The 19,941-nt window shown below is 31.0% G+C and overlaps 1 protein-coding gene across 1 annotated transcript in view; it reads right to left on the bottom strand.

Annotated features, from left to right (window-relative positions):
- Positions 1-18,325, bottom strand: part of LOC137918840 (neuropeptide CCHamide-2 receptor-like) — a 57,113-nt gene extending 38,788 nt beyond the window's left edge. Inside the window, exon 1 of the mRNA XM_068761764.1 lies at positions 18,299-18,325. The gene's annotated coding sequence lies outside the window, so the exon portion shown is untranslated. The remainder of the gene's footprint in view (positions 1-18,298) is intronic.
- Positions 18,326-19,941: the final 1,616 nt, after the last annotated feature.

Here is a 19,941-nt window from a genome sequence, read left to right as displayed (position 1 = left end):
ATGCCAACTAGTCCATCAGAATGCCAAACACATTTCGAATGACCGAAGCTGAGATCCCCGCTAGTGGGCTCTTACACTCAGTAACATATTAAAGTGCTGCCGAAATAGCCGTACCGTGCTTTATGAATGCAAACGACGAGGGAGAATATCAGCCGCTCCGTTTCACCAGAGCAACCGTCAACGCTAGCATCGACTCCTTTTATATTCTTTTGTCCTAGACCCCAACCTTACCGCAGTTATCACACCACTATAATAAAAAGTTAGTTTCAGGCCAATAAAATCGTCGCATTCTGTGTAACAATATCTAATAATTATTAATGCAATTTGTATCACAAAGTAATAAAAACGTTATTCCTCATTTTAAATTATCCATTACTCTGAAAAATTGTGAATGAAAAAGCCCGTGAAACACAGCTTTTCTGCTTTGAACCATGACATTTAAGAGTATATCACATTAGCTACGCAATTTTATTATCTATTTCCAAAAACAAATCACTGTACCATTTAAACACTGCTTCATATTCATCTAGACAAGCTTCTAGGTGATGGTTATCCGAATTTTTATTTTAATAATTTTGAACAGCAAACTAGTGCGTGAACAAAGGAAATAAACCAAAGTCACCATTATCGATACTATATTTGGAACATAAAAGACAGTTGCTATGTCATCATCATTTTAGCCGTAAAGCGTACACTGCTAGAAAAGACCTACCCCGTGTAAATTAAAATCTGGGCAATTGTGGTATAGAATGACGAGTAAATAAAAAAAATTAATAAAAACAGCGTGCCTAAATAATAAAAATCAAATTAAAGTATTAATTAAACTATTAAACTATACTATTCAGTTATGTTCTAATAAATTTTGTAATCATTGTGCATGATATTAATAATGTAATAAGAGTAAAATAATTATTCGTATTTATAATATGAGTTTCTTAATGAAAAGCTTTTGGAACAAAGTTAATTAAGTGCTTAACGTAAACAAATTTTCGAGTACGTTATATTATTAACTAATAAAACACATCTCATATAAAGAATGTTCAATGAAAAGGGTAATCACAAATTTTGTTGTCGAGCGTGTTAATTAGTTTGGGAATAGACGTGTTCACTGCACTGGGTCATCTCGATATTATTACAGAATATCTAATAAGTTACAAATGCTGCTTATAAGTATTTCGATTTACTAAAACACAATTCCTAGATAGAGATCTAGATAGAGCTAGGCAGCGTTCGGAAAACTACTGAACTTAAGACACGAAAGTCTACGACCTATATGTGTAACCAATGATGACTTACGGAACAAAAGATGGTCTTTCTCATATTCGCTAAACGAGGCAAAGAGAAAGGCTTTACTAGGAATTTCTCTGCAAGATCGAATCAAGAATCAGTAGATTCGTAGACAACCAAAGTAATCGATATAGGAAAGCAACATGGCGCGCTAAACAGATAGCGACTGGGGCCTCAGATTCTGGAGTAAACCATGTACCTGCTAGCGTAGCGTAGAACGTCCGTCTACAAGGCGAACAGTCAATCTTGTTAAGGTTGTTGGAAGACGATAGGCGCGGGCTGCTTTTAACTATTAGATTGATTAATTAAAGATTGATTGGGGAGGCCGATATACAGCAGTGTACGTATTAGAATAAGTAATACGTAACTTTATTTAAATAATTAGTAAGGTAATATTGACTCGTGTAAGGGGCTATGTTTTGATTTTTATATACCTATTACTAGGAATTAAATAGTTTTAAAAAACTTTAAAATGTTAGTGAGAATCACAAAATGCTTTCAACCATCCCTATTGGAAATCTATGGGGGATATATCGGATGATATACAGAAGTGAACATCCTTTGGCTGATGATGATAATAATTACTAACAGATGATAAAAGTTATAACAAGTATACTTTTGTTACAAAAAAAATTGTATAAACAGTGTGTTGTTAATGAGTTTCAATCGTTATTTTTTATCATAATAGTATGACACTCAACCATATAGTATTTATGTAAAGAATTAGAATGTATATGTAATGAATGTAAGAAATTAGAATATACAGTACCGGTTTCGACAAATCATTAACGTTGCATTCATTATTACAATTTTATTTACTTTTAATATACCGAAATTTTAATATATTAACATTTATTTAAAGGCTTCCAAAAATAAACCGCACTGTAACAAAAACATCATCAGAACGTTTGTAACGAATCATGAGAATTTTTTTTGAAAACTAAGACTAAGATTATGTGAATATTTCTGCCCTAAATAAAAATGATAAAAAAACAGAAACTGACATAACATTTTCCGTAGAAAAAAGTTAAAACAAATTATCAGAAAATCAAAGTTAAAAAAGTTAGTAAAGATAAGCTGTACCGTGTTTTGTGTAATAGCTATCAAACTAATGTAATTTTCGCAATAGCGTAAAATTGAGTTATTGCGCAAAATTGCGTAAAATTGATGAGGAACCCTTTGTGCCTCTTGTCGCTGTATTAGAGAGAACAATAGGAAATTAAAAGGATATTAAAACTTATCACACTTAATATCATTATTTCAGAATTTTTATTTTAACTATACGTAATAAAGCTTCCTTTTTTATCAGAATAAATAAAAGGAATGCTACAAATAAAATTTATTCCAAACACGTTGATAAATGTAAATATTCCTTCATAACTCGCGCACATATCTTTTGACACTCACATGTGGTAAAGGTGTTTCAGCTAAACATTTTTACAGAAACAAATAGTTAACGATTGACTAAGGGCGTATGCTGCCGTTGTTCTCTTTGGTTCTTCATTCAAAAGTTAAAAAAGATCGTTTTTAAAAATAAACGATTGTGTTGTACCAAACGGAAAAAAAATTAATGAACGGAAATTTTTTTAATGACTACTCACCGACTCTAACGCAGATGGGCTACGTTCGAGTAACTTTGAAACATTTTATCGTTCAAAATACCGCAATATCTGAAGACGATAGTTGATTTGACCAGTGTGTGTGGCTGGTAATGACCTACGGATCTGAGGCCTGGTCGCCTACGACGGGCATCATAGGAGGCTTTAGGTCACCCATAGAGCAATGAAGAGAGTTATGCCAAGAGCTTCGCTGCGAGATCGAGTCAAAAATGTGGAGGACCGCAGAAAAACTAAGGTCACCAACATAGCTTGTAAAATCGCTTGTCTGATGTAAGTGTGGGGGCGGGCACGTTGCTTTTGCAAACGATAGCCGTTGGGGCCGAAAGGTTTTCGAGCGATGGCCTGAGTCTGTAAACACGGCGTGGTTAGGCCTCTCTAGGTTGACTGGTGACATAGATTAAGTTGCAGGAAGTCGCTAGATGCGGGTCGTGTAACATTAGTTATGGTGACGATCTTTATAGGAAGTTTATATCTTACAGTGGACGTCTTTCAGCTGATATGATGATGGTGATGAATTTATAAACTAATATACATTACAATAATCTTTAATGTCTTAAAAAAGAAACGATAAACCTAATTTATTTGTAGAATAAATACATACGAATAATGAGTGTTTTTCTACACAGGACATCATAAACATGAATGCACAAAATATGGTTGTTTCAAACAATAATTTTTACACTACTTTATGTGATACAAAAACAGTTCGTATTTTTATTACTGGATTTTGTAAATTAAAAAAGAATCAGTGACAGATTCTTAGTTCGAACACCAGGTGGTTTAGTTATATTAAGTATTAAATAAAAAATGTTTACATAGTTTCATTAAACAGAAATTCAAATGAAGCGTAGATCTCTCTACAACAATAATTTACTTTCGTGGTATACAATAAAATGCCGCTGAGAATAACAGAATGAATCCGCTTTTCTAACTTCTATTCGCTTTTTATTACTCATGAATTTAATCTCACTATACCCTTTATTTTGCGAAATCACGACCGAAAGAATTCTTTATATTATTGACAATTCAACTATTGTTACTTTTTTATTCGGTCAATTATTCTTTTGCTTTTCACTGTATATAAAATAGTATAAAACCTCATTTGTCTTTTACGTAAAAGGTTTAATATTTTAGGAATATTTTCTGCAATTTATTACAAGTTAATCTTCTATTTATTCATTTTCAAATTAAACCTTCTCGAAAACTTTTAAATAATTTGTTTAAAAACCTACGTGTCTGTCCGTTTTTTTTACAACTAATATGCAAATTTGAAATAAGAAGACGACGTTGAAACGAAGCCTTTACCATATTGTTATTACTTCTTATCGAATCTTAAATGCAATTAGAAATTTTTTGGAACGAATTTCAATGATTGAATTTATGGATACCATTTTGAAACAATTAGTTTATGGGTATTGTCACCAATAGGTTGTGTTCAGGCTACCTCTATCAATGAAATGATGATCACGATAGTAAGCTTGCAAAATTTATGATATTAACATAACAATTACCCGTCACAAATTATTAAACAAATAACATAAAAAATAGAAAAAATTATCATTACAAAATACAATGCAACGACAATAAAGGGCGATTTTAATTTAGAATGATCGCTTATTTATAGGTTGCCTATAAATCATGAACTTATTTACAATTGCGATAAAAGCGGTTAATATGTTGTTTAGTTAATTAGAAGAAATACCCTTACATGATTACGGGCTAGTGTGTTATTTGGATCCAATGTACATTAAAGGGTAATCTGATCTTTATTGGAAATTCACCCCAGAATATCAAGTCTATTTGCTGTAGTAGCCCTGCTATCGTAATCAGTGTCTCACTATTATTCAGACGTTTACGTTTTTAACATAATTACTATCTGTCTATACTTATATATTATTAAACATAGGTCTCTTATAGCGCACGATCCTGTACATGACTTCAGGTAGTCTATTACTTAGTCTATATCTTGATAGACATTGAAAATTGGTACAATTGGTTCACAAAAGAACGGTTGAGTGCGGCCTGTAACCAGCTTCTTTTGATGATCTTAACAAGTTTGTCTGTTGACCTTGACGGTGGATATCTTATGCGTTTACTCATCCGAGGTCTCCATTCCAAAACCTTAAAACCAAGGTCCAGCACTGAACATTCTATAGTTGAAATTATAGTGATGACATCTAAACATAACACAAACACGTCTAAAAATTATATCTAAAAATATTGCAGTAGTGGTAGACCGCGAACCGCAAGATCTAAGTGTTTTGAGGTTAGACGGTACAGCGATATTGATCTAAATTGACCACTGTTGCAAAGAACAAGACAACCTAAGGATACGTTATATCGTCATTAGTAAAAGCATCGTTAACTTCTTGATAAATAAGTTAAGCTATTTCATAGTCAGTAGAATCACAAGAAATGTCAAAACCAAAAGACTGTGCGAATCTAATTCTGTTAGTTGTATTGCCACAAATTATAAAAACTCAGGGCTTAATAGATCTCCTAACGATAGAAGTTTTATATTGTATTAAGATTTTAATGATCTTGTCTGCAAGTTGAATTATTGCAATTAACGACGATCATTTATATTTCAGACATTTTTTTTATTTAAATATAGTATAATGTAATTTCTCAGCTATACTGAAAGAATGCTGAATACTATCGATAAAAAATATTATTATTGAAAATAAAACATTGTAGATATTGGATGTTAATTTCTTTTATTAAAACTAAAATAACTACGTAGATAGAAACAGACTAAATTTAAAAGATTAAGTTTAAATTTTTAATATCCATACACTTTCACATACGTGCTTTTGTCGACCTTCGATTGTATAATTAAAAAAACAATTAAACATTAAGAGGGCAGTTATATTCGTAAACACGTTTCACCTTATAGTCTATGGAACATTTGCAAGAGATAATACTGAACATTTAAATTCCAACACGCTTGAAAAACGTCTATTTAGTTTAATGTGACATAATGCCATTATTAACGGCAACTGCGTAGATCTTAGTCAGTACTCTTAAATAATATTCTAGCAAACTGATGATAAAGATGACTGTAAATCAACCAGCACATTATTCAATGAGCTAATGATAAAGTTTAAGATAATTACAGAGATATGGCGTATTATTCAAATTCAAAAATTATTTATTTAACCTAAGCTGGCTTACATGTATATACCTTAAACCTGGATATAACAGTCGAAATAAACTCAAAGAGACTTTTTTAAATGAATATTAAATTATTAAAGAGAGATTTTTTAAATGAATATTAAATTACATATTTAATTAATACTAAACAGGTAAGCGTAGCGTAAGACGTCCGCACATAAGTTGGACAGGCGACTTTGCTAAGTTCAGTGGAAGACGATGCAAGCCGCTACTAACGGGTCCTTTTAGAAATCTGTGGGGTAGACCTATGTCCAGCAGTGGAAGTGTTTTGACTAAATTGATGACTAATTAACATTAAAATAGTCTTAAGGCGAACACTTCTTTACACTACACCTATCCCCCGATTTACACGGTACTTGTTTTACACGTTGTCGCTTTTACACGGTTTTCCAAATATATATATTTTTTTGGTTTAGTAACCGATTTTATTACCATCTTTTATAATGTAAATATTTCTGCTTCAAACATCGAATCGGCACTAATAACTTCGAGTGATGAAACTTAATTCGAACCTTCGATTCCAAAAAAAAGAATAAGAGTAATTTCTGACAGTGATAAAACACCTGTGTAAATCGGGGGATAGGTGTATGGTACTACTACATTTTTATATAACAATAGAAGATTTCTAAACTTTATCCTGGCTACATTTTAAGACGCGAATACATTACCCTCAGAAAGATTTACTAATTCGATGAAGGTTCAACGGGATTCGATGTTTTTATATGATTTAGTTAAAAGCGAAAAATTTGTAATTTTTTTTTACTGTAAACTATGATAATTTCCGAGACATGCCTCTGAGTGTCATCGATGTATACTTTAGTGCAATCCATGTATTTGAAAAAAAATACTCGTATTACTTGATGTGAATTTGCAAATAAATATAAGCAAACACTTGATCGTGCAGACATTTTTATAATTCCAGTACCTACTTTATCATTGACATCATTCTTGAAACTAAGATTACAGCAATGCCAGAAAAAATAAAACAAGCCACAACCTTTTATCACACATCGTCTCTCCATGCTTCAAGTACTCGATTTCGGTAAACTTTACAGCACTGCTATATCTCTGAACGGTTTAGCAATTTCGTCTTATGCTAGTAATATAATACCAAGGCTATTTATTCTATTGTAATGAAACCAGATTTCATTGTAATATTTTGATATACTATATGTGTGTAATTATGTACACAGTATATTGTGATGGTGATGAACTACAGGTGTAAAAACTATAAATAGTTGAATGTACAGCTCATTTGCTCTCAATTAATGTTCAAAACAATAAATGAAACAGTAAATAGCGTAATAATAATACATCAAAAAGGAGCTTTATCAAAATTCGGATCATCGTTATCTATTTATAACTGTAGACTATGTACTACCACAAGTAATTCACATTTCGCATTCCAACAGAAAAAAAAAACGATCACTGAAATTAATGTTACATATTTGAAAGGGTGATTGGTAATCGGTGAAAAGGATTACCCCTTTAAAGCTTTAACACCTATAACCAATTACTATGAATATACCAATAAGCATTGTAATATAATTTGTCTATTAAACTATTGTAATGTACAAAATACAAATATTGGAATAAATTTTATTTTTTTGTTTAAATATAATTTGATGTAAGACACGTGGATCTACCAAATGTAAATGCAAACAATTAAAAATGTATTTTGTAATATCTCATAATTATAATATAATACAATACATAAAATAAAATATGTAAGCTTTTGCACGCTGTTTTTTAACTAAAAATTTATCATAACTAAAACTTGATAGGACCTTATAAAATACATTTAGATGTTTAATTCGTTATCATTTCTTTTACAGACAATTATAACGTCATAAAGACGGTATGACATGATTTAAAATTTTATAGTTTACCGTTTAGATAATGCATTCTTCCATCGCAATAAAGTAACTGAATCTAGGATGTTATCTAACACATCTCTACAACTCATCTCATAAATGTTCAATGGAATTTCAGACAGCGATAGAGTTGAATTCTCCGAACAGGTAATATCTTGAACATATGCGTTTCTCAAATGACACTACGAAGCGGTAAATTATCATGTATATACTTACAATACGTTATGGTAATATGTACTTATATACATACTTACGTAAAAAAATCTTCAGGAAAACTATCAGGAATCTGTTTCAGTAAGAAAGATCTGAATTTTTTTGTAAACAGGCATCGTTTGAATTCTAATTTCAAAGTAGGTTTGAATTCGGACTGGCAATCGGATGGTCGCTGCCGTTGTTTTTGGATCACTTATCATTGTAATACTCGCTTTAATCTACACCAGATAGATCACAGCTGGCTTTGAATTTCCTCACCAAAACACATTTTACACATTGCCCACTGCAAACTCCGTAAACTATAATTATATCTTCCGTAGAATTCTGATAAATCAACTTACATTGATCGTGAACCGAATGTAACCATTCCTCTTCTTCTTCGATAGCACGTCAATTTAATACTATTGTATAGTATATGAGAACATATTTAATTTTACGAATTAAAAATTTCTGATCTCATCACATAAAATCTTAGACAAGTATTTATGTATTCGTTACATGTCGTCGCCCTATCATTCCATAAAATATCTAAGGAGGATATATCTCGTAATGCTTGGCTGGCAGGTTGACAATTGCAGCATGTTATTGAGATACGCAAGGGGCGCAACTGCAAAGTGTGTATTATTTAAAATTATGTCACGGGTATCGAAACCGCGACCTACAATAGCTAGTTTCAGTCCTCTATCGCTAGGCTAGCACTGCTCAAAAATTATAGGATACTTTAAAATATTGTATACTGTACATGTTACCATTATCCAATTCCCAATAAATATATACTGAACAGAGTTGTGGGATCGATCCCCGGGACTAAATCTTAAATAATTCACACATTAAAAATAGAACTACATGGAATTGCCACTGCTCTCAAAAATATATATATATTTGTATATATATATACACATATACTATACAAGAATACTGAAAATAATGACGTCAAATTTACTGCGACTAGGCCCCGAACCATCTTTTTCTCTAATTGTAATTTAAAATATTTACATACTAGTCTTTCGTAATAACTAGTATACTCTTAAATCCACAGATATTAGTAAGGCTCTAGTAAAATTCCACTGATTCCTTTCTTCATGTACAACGGCAATAATTTTTGTGCTTTTTCGATGGTAGTGCTATGATTCTGTAATGACAATCCAAACAACTATTTATAACGATAGCATAATTTGAAACAAAAACGAAAACAAAACATCATTTTAATCTCATTTCTAGTAATTCAAAAAAATTCTGAATATTATTTTTCAAATCTGTTTTATACAAAATAACTTTCTTTTCAAATTTTTAATAAACAAATGATGTATGAGTATGATATTATTTATATAACCTGCTTATTTAAACAAATTTGGAATATAAATTTTTCTACGTGACCTGTTTTTTTTTTTACGACCCAGTGTAATTCCTTGATCACATTTTTTGTTGTGTTTTTACAACCTCGCTTAGTGATAACAGTCTGGCGATAGAAATATAAATAAAATATATTTTAATCACATCACCGGTTAAATTTTATATTATTATATTAGGTTTTTACCTGGAAGCCACTGTTAAAATGGATTACCAATACTGACAATATTTAACTGAAACTTTTTAAAATTCATTCGAAATAAGACCTGTGGTCAAAAATGATTAAATAAATTTCATTAAACAATCTACGTCTTTTTGGAAGTGATAGATAGATCTGTTGGATATTGTTTTTCATAATTGCCAAATTTTATTCATTTCAATCCAATAAAAAGTTGAATAAATTTCTAACAAACTCATTTCGTTACTTTGATTCAAAATCAACGCTCGAATACTTGTCACCAAATAGATGGTAAAGTATGACCCAAGCAGCTAGCCTGTTATAAAACTATCCTGCCTCTAGTATTTTCAATATGAAGACCCGTAAATATCATGTTTTATAATTTACTAGAAGTCCTGACAGACTTTGTACTGCTAGAAGTTTTTGGCATGTCGTGTTCCCATAGAACAAAAAATTGTGATCAATACATACTAATTGAACTATAGCCCAGCGGTAGAAGAATGAGACTTGCAATCGCAGGTCGCGGCTTCGATTACCGATATTTAGCCATATAATTCATATTTTCTGCGTTGATTATATAGGGTTGCCACTGGTCACATAGAAATTTCCAGACGACTGACTCATAATTAGTCGCATTGGTTTATTACGATATTGTTTTATATTTTAATCGAACAATAAAAAAATAATCGAACATTTTTAGTAGAGATAGCCTAGCGATTGTAGAGTGCGGGTTTGATTCCCGGGGTACCGTCTTATATAATTCACACTTTGGGCGTTGATTACATAGGATTGTCACTGCTCACAAACAAATTTCCAGGCAATGTGCAGCAGCGTCCTCTGTGTCCCTTGGTACCACATTGCAATCGCCAACCCGCCTGCCAAGCGTGGCGATTATGGTTTATCCTCCATAGATATCTTTAAATGATGCCCCGCCTTGCAATGGGTGCCCATAGGCTGAAAAGACGTTGGAATAACAACCGATGCGGCTAATAAAAGACATAAATGTGCAACTCGTGAACTGTCAAACGCGAGAAGTTCAAAGCCAACCGTATAACACAAAAATTTTCGATAGTCATCTTGAAATTGTTCTACACAATTCAGTTCCTTTTCATCATTAGAATTTAAAATAATAGGAATGATATCGTCGTTCTCAAGTCGCAAGTCTAGCTAAAGGATATAGGGATATTTAATCATTATTGTAATTTAAAGGATACGTTTGTGAACAAGTAAAAACACCAATCTATCGAAATATATTGCTGAAAATGACAAATGGCATTGTAGATATAAATTGTATCTCGTTCTGATTTTTATTGGACAACCTTCGATCACTACAGGGGCGAACGGAATGAATCCCAATTCGATACGTGACCTGCATAACTTACAAACTTAAATTAAAAAAAAACCAATAGCAATACCTCAATCAAACAATTTGACAATCATTTTTGTACTCAGGAAAACAAATCATTCTGAAATCTTGTATACAAATGTGATTATAATAATTTATTAATACACCAATACCTCGCTTTGCGTCCTTACGTTTTGCGTTTTTTTCGAAATTGCGCCGCTGCTTAATTAGTACTAATTTTCACTGTGCGTCGTTAGATTTTCGAAGTTACGTTGTTTTGGATTTGAATCATTAATTTTTTTTAATTTTTTTTTTCTCAAAGATGGCAACACTTTTGTTTCTAATTGCGCCATGCCATTAAAACTTGTGAATTCCCTTTCTAACTAAAAATCAACGCTATTTGAATACAGTTTTATTTTCACTTTGTTTTACTAATTTTAAGAATTCAGTTTCAATTACGTAATGTGTTGTGCTTTTTTTAAATAGAGAATAATAAATTTATATAAATTTTTACGTGCTATTTCTGGTTACAATTTGTTTAATTTTCTCTTTAAAAAGTAATATTTTTGTAACCTGTCTTCGATCTTTACATGGTTTGTTAAAGAAAATCTTAATTCACTTAGCGGCGTTTTTTGTCGTTGTCACCACGACGCAAAGTGAGGTATTGGTGTAATACTATATATGGATATTCACGAAAAATTGGACGATGTAAAGTTTAAATAAATAAAAAAATTCTAATCGCAATTTTTATTTTTATTGAGTATATAACATCTAGCTTTAAAAAGCTTGCGGTTTTAAGAAGCTGCAATAAATAATTTATTACGGTAATAAGAAATTGATACCTTTAACCCTAATCGTGATGCTTTTAAAAAATTGTTTCAAGCCATAGACGTTCACTGCAAGATATAGGTCCATCTACAGGGGGATGTATCATAAACCCCACGCTTTTCAGGCGGATTGGCGATTGCAGTATAGTATTATACTACGCAAAGGACAACGTTGCGCATCTTCAGAAAACTTGTTTGTGAGCAGTAGCATTTTCCTATAATTAATGCATAAAGTATCAATTATAAAATTGTATCTTGGGAATCGATCTAGCTTATTGTCTCAATTCTTAGTCTATTAGCGCTAGGCTACCACTCCTACAAAAATTATTTAATTTTTTATATATTATAATTTTTATATAACTTGTTCATTTAAAAAAACTATAACTTTAGAACATACTGGTACATTGTGTTTTCTATGACGCTGTGTATACATAGTAAGGGATACATTTTAGATTGATTATTTATTCATTAATTTATCAGAAAGGTTTTATGATATTATACTTCAGAATAGATATGCAAAGAGGCACAATAACTAAGAAAAAAGGTATAATGGGCAGTCTTATCACTTTATGCTATATCTCATAGACAACATATATAACTTATGATATATGATTAAAAAATATTAAACAAAATCTAGAAAAGATGTAATTAAATTGGTATCTATAATTTCAATCTATAGTAATTACATTTATATATTTAAACTAAAATGCAATTAAATATACTCTTATGTTCGTTACTGAAAATTCAATTGATTTTTAAATCTACGCATTCTACAATAAATGTAAATGAAAATATAAACTTATGTAAATACTTGATAACATAAGAGCTTAAGTTTTATTTGAACCTTTTAGATCGCATTGACTGATATGACATTGAAAACTACGACAATATCTCAGAAAATTAAATTCTTAAAAAAATTGTTTTAATGAAACGTTTAAAAAGAATTTTAAATTTCTTGACAGTGGATTTATACTCCACATATGACTGAAAACAGGCCAAGAAAAGAACAAAAAGAAGATATTTTTATATTTGTGTATTTTTTAAGACCTTTTGATATTTTTCTAACTTTTTTTTATATCACATAGCGTTCTTTATAGGTGATTAAAGGAATATACAGAATGATTGGTTATAGGTGTGAAAATTTTAAATGGATGAATGTATAGCTTATTAATGTCAAATGGTGAATGGTACAACCAAACACCAATTGTTTCAGAAATAATAAAAAACGTATTGATAATACAGTAAGTAAGTTCTCCAACAACATGACCTTAGCAAAACTGTCATTAAAAACTGAGTCAATGAATGCTACCACTCTGCCAAACACCAAATTACATGACGACGCTTAGCGACAGCAGCGGGGGCACCAGAAGCGACCGAAGTATGACCACGACCGCCTTAAGAATAATCCACGACTAACAAGAAGAATTTTTTTTTTCACAATTAATCTATCCATACAGACTTTGTACCGCCAGAAATTATTGGACTCACGTCGAGCCGCCGACGAGCACGATGCACCGAACTTCCATTACACTTATACTAATGACACGGCAGTCGCGCCCGCCTAGCCCGCGTTCAAGCGAGGGTGGTTTGGAGATGAGTCGTTTCCGACCGCCGAGTAGTCCTCGCTTCGCATAACTTACACTAAACCTTATTTACTACACTATACACCTATACGGAATAGTCCCTCTTGGTGTAAACGTCTTCAATGTAACTGGGATACGATCACCCACCAAAATTAGTCCGCGGACCTCTAGTTTCCGCGGACTCGATGAAGCTGCACAAAGCCTAAATCGACTAGCAGTACAACTTCAACCACATCAAATTCAAATGCATAAATTATTGGCCTCTCGCATTTAAATAGAAAAAAAAATTGATATACGATATTTCAGTGCGATCACTCTATACAAGATAATTCAAAATATGTGTGAAAGCATTAAATCTTTTTGCTGACAAATGTGCTCTATTTTCACCTCTTAAAACTTTTACACTTATAAACTAATCAACCTGTATATTAATACATAGAAATGATAATAATAGACATTTTTATATTCCGTGTGCAGTTACGAAAAGATATACAATTAACATAACAATAACATTTCTCATTACATACATTAAATTACTCATTAACAAAACTAACCACAGAGCGGTGATTAACATTTCGTGACATTTTAATAATTATTCAATAGAATCAGGCGTTACCTTGTAGAAGTTCATCCTAAGTAAGAAAAGGACCAATATTTAGCCACTTTCGCACATGCAGTAGTAGTCGTGATATAGTCTGATAAATGCGTATGCGGCAAACAATGCGAATCACACAACGCCTTCGCCAAATCACTCAACACGTGTTTCACCCCTTCATGGGGCATCTTCAGGAGTTATAGGTGTAACATAATGTCAGCGGGCTGGCGACGGTGCACTTTCTTATTTTAATAATTATTACTTTTAAAAATATAACTAACCGGAATAGTTAAATTATTTATATTTTGTTCAGGACAAATAAATATTGAGCAGTTCGAATCCAGAGACACGGTCTTATGTATAATTCCCACTTCAACAACAAATTATCAGAGGATGGGCAACAGCATCTTTTGTGTACCATAATACTATAATACACTGCGATCAACCGCGTGTGGTATATCGCCCCATAAACATTTTTATAGGCGGCCTCTATCTTGTAGTGGGTGTCTATAGGCTGAAACGTCGATGTAAAGTTTTGAAAATTATTAATATTACTAGAAGAGAGAAGTGAGAAGTGTGCAGTTGACTTTGTTTTGAATTTTCCGAATTATTAACCGCATCAATCATCAAAAACACCGAGAAATTAATGCATAATGCGATTCCTAACTGAAGCAAGTATTAGACATTTAAATATTTATTTTCGTGTATGCGCATGGAAAAAGTGTCTGCCCACCGCCCATTGCCACTTACGATGACGTAAAACGTTTTTATTACTCACCCATCGAAACGATTACACAAATATTAATCAAATGTCCAAATACACAACAAAATTGGTCTGCAATTTAGTATTGGCAAAGTACAGAAATGTTATCTTCCATTACAAACGTAAACTTAAAACTAATATCAGATTGGAAGAAAACAGTAAAATAAAATGAGTTCAATATAAAATTTTCTTTTCGAGACAATCCTTATTTGATTGGCTAAGATTTCAAATTATATATATATATTATCAAGTATAGTATTGTCTTAAAATAAATGACACTGCATAATTAGAATTTTATAAATTGGTCAAAACCTTACGATGCTGATTCTAGTGAGATAACAAACCATGGAGAGAACTATGCTCGGGATTTCTTTACCAGATGAAGTTAGGGAGGAAGAAATCGAATAAAAGTGGCCCACACAGCCCGCGGATTGGCAAGTTAAAGTATCAAAGAGCTAATAGCGCGTAAAAAGGAAAGCCGTTGGGGCCTTAAAGTTGAAAGCTAGACCTACAAATGTGACCTAGGGTGGTATTTAGACAACTTATGTACATTGGTATACAGGCCGCTTTCTAACGGTTCAATTGGAAAACTGTTAGGAGAGACTGACTGCTGGGACATATCCAGCAGTTGATGTTCTGTGCTTTTATTAAAGAAAATGATAATAATGAATATAAATTTAAAAATGTAAGAATTCCATATAATACAGGTATTATTTACCACCAAAATGTGGTGGTACCACATTTGTAGCACTATCCGTTATCATATATATCGGTAATTAAGCACATGTTTTTATTATCCTGTTCTGTTAGATGATGCCTTTGTAGGCTTATATGAAAATTTTTTATTTTAATTTAATTTACGGAATCACAATAAAAATCTGTAAGAAAAAGAGAAAGAAAGAAACGAGCATTATTTAAATACGTGTTCAGATGTGTTACAAATATGAGAAATTTGTTTATAATAATTTACGTTGATATATGTCTTAAGTTGCTGAATAAATTGTGCCCTAGAACTGATGTTTTTTCCCTAAAGCGAAAACTCCTGCATACTTACGTATTAAGAAAAAACAAGACTTTGCAAACAGTAATATAAATAATATATATTAACGACTTTAAAATACGTTTTATGAATGCTTTCTAAAACAAGAAGGTTATAGGTCATACGGAATTATGGCAGGTAATTATTGCTATAGTAAAAGTAATAAAAAGAAAAAGGAATATTTATTACTTCAATCGAAGCTATGGCAGTAAACGAAATAGAAGGTTGAACTTAAACTTTACGACCGTATAGATTATGTCGCTTATTTCCGTAATTTTAGTTGGGCGAAATTACAGTTTTATTATAAAAATACAAATGTCTATTTACCGTACTATTAAGGAAGGATACTAAAATCATGGTTTAAATTTTTACTTTGTTATTTATTACTTTATTGTTTAAATTATAAAGATAACAGAAACAAATATATGCAATTAATTAAATAGATGTCCACTGGTACTAAAATAAAAAAAAAATAATGTGTAAAGTTGTACTAAATATATGTACTATATATATATATATATATACATATATATATATATATATATATATATATATATATATATATATATATATATATATAATAGATTTGTACCTATGTACTGACTCATCAAGATACCTATGGGACCACAAGGTTTTAAAAACTTAAAATTTAGTAGAAATATTATTTTAATATTGCACAGGTCAGCTAAGAACGGATTATTGGAAATTTTATCAGTAAGAGGTAGATAGGCGTTATTAAAAAATTATGTTTTTACAAATTAATTAAAGTTTTCGAAATACAAAAGTTCAATTGATATTATAAAAAGCGTTACGGACGTAATATGGAAGTGTTTGCAAGTGACAACCGCGGAGCTTCTTAAAATATTATCTGCCTACAATGATAGGTCAAGTAAAATCATCATTTTGGTTTTTTATTCCCAAAAGTATATAAGTTTCCTTTGACCCACGCTTACGAATTGCAAACGCAATTTTTTTTTGTCACGGCTATGAAGCTCCGTCGAGTCTTCCGTCGACACTTGGGGGTCCTGGACCACGTTGAGAAACAAAAAGTAATAAGTCTTCAACGTATCTTCGTTGTTAAAACAATTTTTAACAAATTTTTTGTTTCTAATTTTTGTCATGTCTTCTGTTTAATAACTAAAGTGCAGATGACTGTACGATGAACGCTGCTCGAAAAAATACACAAAAGTATTTTTTTTCCATTTATTGCAGTACGTAATTTACCACGCAGATATTGGTTGTCAATAATACAACGCCAGTACACGTCATCGCTAAAATTATTGATTCTTAAAAACGTGTGAAGTAAACGACAAATATGTTCTATAAATTATTTAATCAAACTCAGTTCGATTAGTTTCATAAACTTAATTAGTTGGAGTGACCTTTGAGAACATCAAAGTTTTAAGATCAGTTATACAGAATACAAAAATTATATATGTATATATATATACACTGTCAGATATTACATCGAAAATAATTTTAAATTAAAATGTATATTTATATTCAAATCCGTATGAAAATAATCAATACATATATTTTTTTATTTGTTTCATATGGAACGTGATTATCCCATGGTTAATATTAAACTCTTGTTCTGCTCGTTTAGATTGGAATTACTAAACGTATAATAAATTATAGGGTCATCTTCATATAGCAATTCATACAATAGATTAAGCTGCTGCCGACAGACGATATATCACTCAAACACTTCGTCACACTACTCAAAGAACTTCGGTCTGGCAAATGTTTTTAATTATATGTCTGCTACTTTTCTATATTTAAATTTATGTTTTCTTATATTAGTATATAGATAAAAATTTAAAAAAAGAAATTAAAATTAGTCATGCTGCTATATATATATATGCTAATGCTATATAATGCTATATATATATGCTAATTTTGTCATTTTTTCTATATGTTTAATATTTTACGGAGTTGGACTTTATAAAAATATAAACTGTGAAAACAGGAAAAAATGTCATCTTAATAACTATAACAATAATTTCATTCACAGTTTGGTTTTATTATTGTTGAATAAAAATTAACAAATTTATGATAAAAATGAATAGGATTTTTTGCTATTAATGTCTTTATTTAATCTTAAATTACTCTGAACCTTCACCTTTATGTATTATTTATATAAATATATATGCATACATACGAGTATATATTAAAATAAAATACAAAAATATAATAATATAAGAATTATTATAGGTTTTTACAATACATTACAAAAATATTTTTAAATCAAAATTAGAACAAATTAATACGTGGTATTTGTGTTTTTTGTACTTTAAAAAAGAAGGAATTTATGAATTATGGTAAATTTTAAAAACTAAATGCAAACAATTAGTTGTCGGAGGCTAAACTTATTGTGATATCTTTTATGATTATTTATTTAATTGTACAGTAAATAAACATGTGAATAAATATAATTATTAACAAGCTTACCGGAAGTCAGATCAGGTCAGCGAAAGTGTTAAAATTATCCACTTCGAAGCTTATCCGCCATCAATCATTGATTTTATAAACGCATCTATCACTCTCCGTTGATCCAAATTTACGAACGCCAGTTAAAAATAAATTTATTAAAACATAATTAGCTTTCACGTTCAAAACTTTTTTTATACATGCACTTATAAAACTTCAATTGCTTTGCTAGTTTATTAATAAACTAATACGTTACTGGAATGTTTGATGTATGTAATATTTTTAATGATTATCTTTGAAGATATTCGTGAACTGCGTTGAAAGTTGCGAACGATAGAGCGCGTTCCTTTGGAAGCGGCCTCACGATTCTGTCTCACAAAATGGACTGGAGTTGAACGCAAGTCCTGAACGGGACGTAATGGGAAGAACTGTGGACTGCGCATGGTTCGGGACGATTTATCTTAGTGTAGAGTTAACTCAAAAGCCTTCATAGTAAATATTTTTAAAGGAAACTTAGAAAGATTTCTTAATATTACGTTGAGTTTATTACCATATTATTTAGAATTGTTTACCCATACATGTATACGTCATTCCTTATTTATAAATATTTTACGACTAATACATATTCCTTATAAATAATTAATATTTATATTTGTTGTAATTTTAATGCTAGTTGATTCTTAAAGACTGAAGAGTGATATGTATTGATACGTCATTTTATTCATTCCAGTCAATCTATAGACGATTATTGCATGGTACAGGCATTATTTACAAATTCATAAATCTATTGTTCCTGAACAATTAATAAGATTTTTTTTAATAAACAAGATTCAATAATATTTTCTTTAATGAACAGTGGTAGCTCAGTGGTAGAGAACTGAGACTTACGATCGTAGGTCGAGGGTTATATTTCCGGGTCCTCTGTGTAATATACACTTGGTACATTAATTAGAGGATTGCCACAGCTCATAAACAAGTTTCCAGAAGGTGGACAGCAGCGTCCTCTGCATACCACAATATCCGCACTGCGATCGCCAACCTATATGTACATATAGGTTGGCGATCGCAGTGCGGATATTATATGCATATAACCATGGCGATATGATGTATACCCCACATATATGTATATCTTTGGGGGAGGCCGATATCTTGCAGCGGGCGTCTGCTTATAACTAAGGCAATTCTGTATAATTAACGCACAAAGTGTGAATTATTCGAGATTGTATCCCGATAACCAAACCCGCGAGCTAGACAGAACAATTTGTTTAAATTCATAAATTGTAAAAAATTATATTTATAAAGATGTGCTAGATTTAATAATTAGCTATATAGATTGACACTACTAATTGAAACCACGTGACTTTACTATCAAATTCTTTGGCAACAAATAGCATTAAGCGTAAAATTAGTTCATATCTAAACGTATATGTTGAATGTGAATGAAAATATGTATACAACAATAACTTTCAAACATCACCTTTAATATTTATATGTGTTAATTTATTTTAATCATTTTAGATTATGTTTTACAAAATTTCTCGAAAAATATTGTGCGAATTTATTATAAATACGATCTGTTTCAGTGGGTAATAAAAAGAGATGAAAATCCGGTCGTAAAGTATTTAAAAATAGCTATCTTTATCATTAAACTGACTAGCTTTCAG

The sequence above is a fragment of the Battus philenor genome, unplaced genomic scaffold, assembly GCF_028537555.1.
Source record: "Battus philenor isolate CCGP_79_NKW_IND1 unplaced genomic scaffold, ilBatPhil1.0.hap1 SCAF_15, whole genome shotgun sequence".
Lineage (NCBI taxonomy): Eukaryota > Metazoa > Arthropoda > Insecta > Lepidoptera > Papilionidae > Battus > Battus philenor.
Note: the sequence above shows the minus strand (reverse complement) of the source record. Positions and strands in the feature narration are given on the sequence as shown.